This window comes from Poromitra crassiceps (assembly GCF_964638095.1).
Source record: "Poromitra crassiceps genome assembly, chromosome: 13".
In the NCBI taxonomy this organism is placed as follows: Eukaryota; Metazoa; Chordata; class Actinopteri; order Beryciformes; family Melamphaidae; genus Poromitra; species Poromitra crassiceps.
In genome coordinates, this window is record NC_139644.1 from 38,478,831 (window position 1) to 38,484,892 (window position 6,062).

The following is a 6,062-nucleotide window of genomic DNA, read 5'->3' on the forward strand; positions in this document are numbered from 1 at the left end:
GCTCTCTCCATTTTATTTATCACAATGGTCTGAACAAACACAGCCAAAGAGTGTAGTGAGACAAGAGAAGACGGAAATCAAGCAGCATGCCGTTTTGTCACATATCTGGGGGCGTAAGTTCCCCTTTAGATTTAGCTTACTGTAAAATCAGCAGTAAAGACTCAAAAGCACAAATACAAATATTGTGGATTATGACTGGTCAGTGACTGGTCAGTGGCCACTGTATTATGTAACTTCAGTTCAGTTTTCTCACTAATAGCCCATTGTCGTTATTTACAAAATCCATGCACACACACGCACGCCCACACACACACACACACACACACACACACACACACACACACACACACACACACACACACACACACAGGACAGCGCTAGTAGAGCTAGTGCTTCTCTGCCTGAGTGACGACATTAATATTCCCTCCTGTCAAGGCAGTGATGCAGAGAACATGTAAAATTCAGTTAACACAGGTTTGGGGTGTGTGTGTGTGTGTGTGTGTGTGTGTGTGTGTGTGTGTGTGTGTGTGTGTGTGTGTGTGTGTGTGTGTGTGTGTGTGTGTGCGTGTGCGTGTGTGCGTGCCTGCGTGCGTGCATGTGTGTCTGTGTCACGGGGTGATAAGGGAGATGTGGTGTGCTCCATGAAGCCGTGCTGTTTCATATAATCTTATTGTGTGCGGTGTATTATTGAATGCGATTGTGTGCTGTGCCTTATCAAACTATTTTGTGTGACTCGGTATTGTTTGCTGTTTCATATAATCCTATAGTGTGCTGTGCCTTATCAAGTTGACTTTGTTTCTACTATGCGCCAAACCTGTTTAGTGCGGTGAATATAGTTCTTATGATTGAAGGACAATGCATGGACTTATTTGCATGTACACATCATGGACAATTGCACACAACACTTTCCCCTTACTCCCCCTCCTACACTAATTGTCTCCCACTGATTGGCCCCGGCCAGCCTGCACCTGCTATAAAGACAGGTGGAACTTACCTGTGAGCCCTCTCCCTCTTCCGTGTACCTACCTGGGATTCTACCAGATGCCACGGCCGACTGTGCAGCAGCGACCAGAGCCGACGCCGAACCGAGCCAGTAGCAGCCACTGGAGGAACGGAGACGGCGATGTGATACGCTTTAAACTGATAAGTAAAAGGAACGTAACCCAGCCATTCACATCCGTATGAATGGGTTGTTGACTGACGACAAGCCGGACGGTGATTGTGTGTGCGCCTCTGTGCTCTTCTCTACTTAGCGTGACGGCGTCTCCACCTCCACCTGCCGTGAGGACGGTGGGAGGACAGACGAGACAGGACGACGAGACGGCGATGTGATACGCTCTAAACCAGGGGCACTCAATTAAAATTCAAAGAGGTCCAGTTAGAGAAAATTTCCTCAAGCAAAGGTCCGGAACATTGTAACGTAGCTTACGCTATGATTCAGTGCCATTGAACTCAATGATTGAAGTAGCCTAATGGTACAATGTCTGTATGTAGTCAACAACTGACTGTTAAATCAAAATAAACATCAACAATGCTTATTTACAGTTTTCATATTTAACTGGATTAATTATACATAACTAGCCTACTATAATAAATAAATTCTCTTTTCTCATTTCAAGTAAAATAATGCATTTAAAAATAACATACAACAGAGTGCTTTGGAAAAATGTGCATCTTAAAATGAAGTGCTTAAATTTAAGAGAAATAAGTTTCCCCTTTTCTTCACTCCATTTCACATTTAACACTCTCAGCCAACAAACAACCTTTTCTCTTGAGAGAAGTGAGCTCCCTATACCTATCTATCTATCTATCTGTCTGTCTGTCTGTCTGTCTGTCTGTCTGTCTGTCTGTCTGTCTGTCTGTGGATCAATGCACTTGCAATGCAAACCTCGCATGCTGTTGCGTTGGGCAGTGAGTGTGCCCTGGTGTGTGTATGTGTGTTTGCTCATGTGTGGCGCTTCCATAGACCGGTCAGGATCGCACCGCACTTCACACGAGACATACAGGGTTTGATCTGCCCGTAAGAACAATGAATGGACATGTAAGAGTGGTTTCTTTTGAGCACACCATGTGAAATTACTATCTCAGTATCTCTCGCCTCGCGTCGCCTCCCCTCCGTCCGTGTGTCTCGCAGCACCACTCGAAGCAACAGAGAGAAACGATTCGCTTATTTGATTGGCCGAGTAGCATCACGTGTGATGATTTACAGCGCGTGCATTGGTCTGTGAGCTTCCTGGCAGATAAACCAGTAGTACCGTAAATACTATAAAAGCATGTGCCGGTTAAAATAGAAACGCTCCGTGAAAATGTAAGTTATCAATGATTTGTAGGTTATAGGGCTCGGTCCGGATAGGACGGTGTCTCGGTCCGGATGCGGACCGGAGTCCGGACTTTGAGGATCGCCGCTCTAAACCAATAAGTAAAAGGAACGTAACCCAGCCGTCCATATCTGTATGAATGGGTTGACTGCTGACAAGCCGGACGGTGATTGTGTGTGTGCCTCTGTGCTCTCCTCCACTCAGCGTGACGGCGTCTCTACCTCCACCTGCCGGGAGGACCGTGGGCGGACTGCCATAGCCCCTGCCGAGAGGATTGTGGAAGGACATACGGGACGACGAGACGGCGGCTTGGTACGCGCAGAGAACTGCACGGAGCGGTGGCAGCGAGCCACGGGCGGAGCTACAGGGTCACGGAGGGACCTTGCCCTTTCCCCAGACTCTGACTGGAGTGAGCCCATCAACTGTGCCTGAGAGGGAGAAACCACTCAGCTGCTCAATAGGCTTTTTAACCCTTTTATCTTTAACTACTGACTGGCCAGTAGCAGGTTTTAATTATTGTTTTTGTACACCTTTAGATTATTTTGTAATAAATCATTTTATATCTTAAAGTTACCTGCCTCTCGTGTCTGTTGTTGTGGCCCGGGGATTCCTGATACAAACCTGTGACATCTGCACGTGCGCATGCATGTGAGTGAGACTGTGAGAGACAGGCATAGCTGAGCGGAGCTCTCAGCGGAAGCAAGTGGGCAGCAGAGGAAAATCAGGTGGCCACAAAGACTCAACTTCTCCTGAAAGACAATGTCAACAGGTTGAAGCTTCTCTCGTCTGTTCTGTCTAGCCCACTCTCTCATCACCTCCCTCTCTCCCTCTCTTTCATTTCCTCTTTTCTGATGTGTTCAGAAAGGATTTCTGTCTGTCTGCTCTGTCCACATCCCTTATTTTCCACTTGTTCTACCTCCCCCCCTCTCCCTCCCCCTCTCTCTAGTGTTTCCAAGCTCCTTCCAGTGGCACTTGGTCTTTCTAACCACAATTAGTCCAATTTTGAAACTACTCCTCTCTCCCCAATGAACAGATTTAAAGGTGTGCTATGTAGCATTTTTAAACAATATATAATTATATGTGACCAAGGTTGAGATGATTTGTAGCATCTATCAGATATTCTATCTCATCAATGAGAGGTCATCTTTGCACTACCATGAACATCAGGTGCGTTGGAGGAACAGGATAGGTCGCAGACACAGAAGACTCCCGCACACTGACGATGATGGGTCAAATGGAGAGGATGCGCGCCCGCTCATATGCCTTCGTCTACCTGCGTAAAACAGTGTTTGCGACTGCGCACCCATTCAGCAAGGTATCAATCAGGTTTGTGCTCCAGACTGCGCTTGTGGCACAGATTTGGGTGTGGCCAGCTACAATCAGACGTGGCCACCATAAATCTTGGCCTTATGCTATCTTATGCGGGGGTGCAAACAATTGCTTTAGTTCAGTTTACACAGACATGAAACGAGCCTGCCCCCAGAGGTTAGAGAGAAAAATGTTGTTTTTTGTTTTTTTGTTTAACCGAGATGGGTTCCCAAATTGCACATGCAATGGTGATGTGATTTGCTCAGTAGTTGAGTGGTGGTTGTCTTTTAATAGAAAGGTTAAGTGTTCAAATCCTGCTTTTGTCATCTTGCACGAGGTCTGAATCTTTGCATTATGATACAATAATATATCACACAATGATAGAGGCTTGTCCAGGACAGACACAGCTGACCTAGTGGAAGGAAAGGAAATAACAAGTTACAAACTTTTCTCTTTTCTAAAAAGAGGAAGATGGACATGATGAGATCAATAATCAGCATTTCTCTTGCAAGAAAATGCTCATAGGAAATTAAATGCATAACGAAACTCGATGATTCCCAAGAAAGACTTTAGAAGCAGATGTAGATAAATAGGAAGCTGTGGTGGGGTGTTAATCACACTATAACTGTTGAAGGTTGGCAGTTTGGATGCAGATGAAGAAGACCACAGACGACGCCAGATGCAAGATTCAGGTTGTGCTCCATCAGCTTTCAAACCATATTTTACATTTCATTATTTATCATACATTCAATTTCATGTGGTCACTTCTTACAAATATTTGATAGGCTTGTGTGTACTTCTTCTTCTACTTCTTTTTACCTATGTTAGTGCTGCTGCCTCTTTTTAATTCCTTTCTCCATTCTGTTTTTAATGACTGTTTAACTTTACATATTAATTGTAGTAGTACTTTTCTTTTCTTTTTTTAGCTTCTGCTATTGTTTGATGTATTCAAAGTCAAAGTCACTCTGAAGAATGGCAGGTTTGATCAACAGCACCACCTTAGAGTACAACATCAACGCTTCTTCAAACAGCCACGACATCAACACTTCTTCAAACAGCTACTATGAGTATGACAACGCCTCTCGTGTGACGGCATGGATCGTCACCTCCATCGGCCTTCCTTTGACCTTGGTGGCCATCTGTGCTCTGTATTCCATGGTGCGTGAGTTATGGTTGATTTATTTTTTCTGACTGTCTTTGTAAACTATATTGATATCTATATAGCAATATAGCAAGTCAATACCTTAATTTATTTTCAGAATAAATTCAGGTGGGCAAATAAAATTTCATTTTATTGAATCATCTTTATTTGTCAAGTTCTGCTTAAGGTTTCATCCAAGCCTTGATTCATGAATTTCATTTATTTGTCTTTGTTAATTTCATTCATTGATTTATGCATTATTTCATTAATCTGTTATGTATTTGGAGAAAGAATACTTTTTTTTTCTTTTTTCCTGATTTCCCCCACATTTTCTCCACAATTGTACTTGGCCAATTTCCCCCTTGCTGCCCCGGGCACTGCTCCACCCTTTGCCAATCTAGGGAGGGCCGTAGACTATAGCACCATGGTCCCTCCGAGCAGGGGCGGACTGGGATCATAATTCAGGCCGGGCATTAGATACCAAGCAGGCAAGGCCGATACGGGCCGACGCGGGCGACAAATTTGGGCCGTTTGAAGCCCAATTTGGGCCGTTTGAAGCCCAATTTGGGCCAAGTCCAATTTTACAATGAGATGCACCGACTAACCCTGAAGTGTAATTATTACTTCAGACTAACTAATAAAGTAATAAAACCACTAGTAAACCAGTAGGCGGCGCCTGGCCTGCTGTTCAGTGAGTGGCCTGACTGCGGGCACAATTATTTTTTTTTCTTTTTTTTGCAGGCCAGGCCAGGCCACCGGGCATTTGCCCGACGTGCCCGATTATGCAGTCCGCGCCTGCCTCCGATACATGCGCAGTTGCCAGCCGTTTCTTTTCACCTGACAGCGGGCAGCTACACCAGCGGGAAGTAGAACATGGGAGGATCACACTATTCCCATCAGTTCCCTTCCGCCCGGAACAGGCGCCCTGACCGACCAGAGGAGGCGCTAGTCCAGCGACCAGGTCACATACCCTTAATCCAGCTTCCCACCCCCAGACACGGGGGCGCGAAACTCACAGGGGGGCGTGAACCTGCGACCCTCATGTTGGTAGGCAGGGAATCTACCGCTACACTAGCCGGACGCCCAAGAATACTTGCTAACACTTTATAATAATATTCAGTCGTAAGTCATTTATAAGCCTTTAGTTAATGATGAACTAACCATTTACAAAACATGAATATACATTTGTAGATGATTAATAAATGTTATGTTAACATATACAAATATGTTGTAAGTCATGTATAGTATAAGTGTTCCTCACCTTCTGTAAATTATGTGTAAATATACAAGGCTTT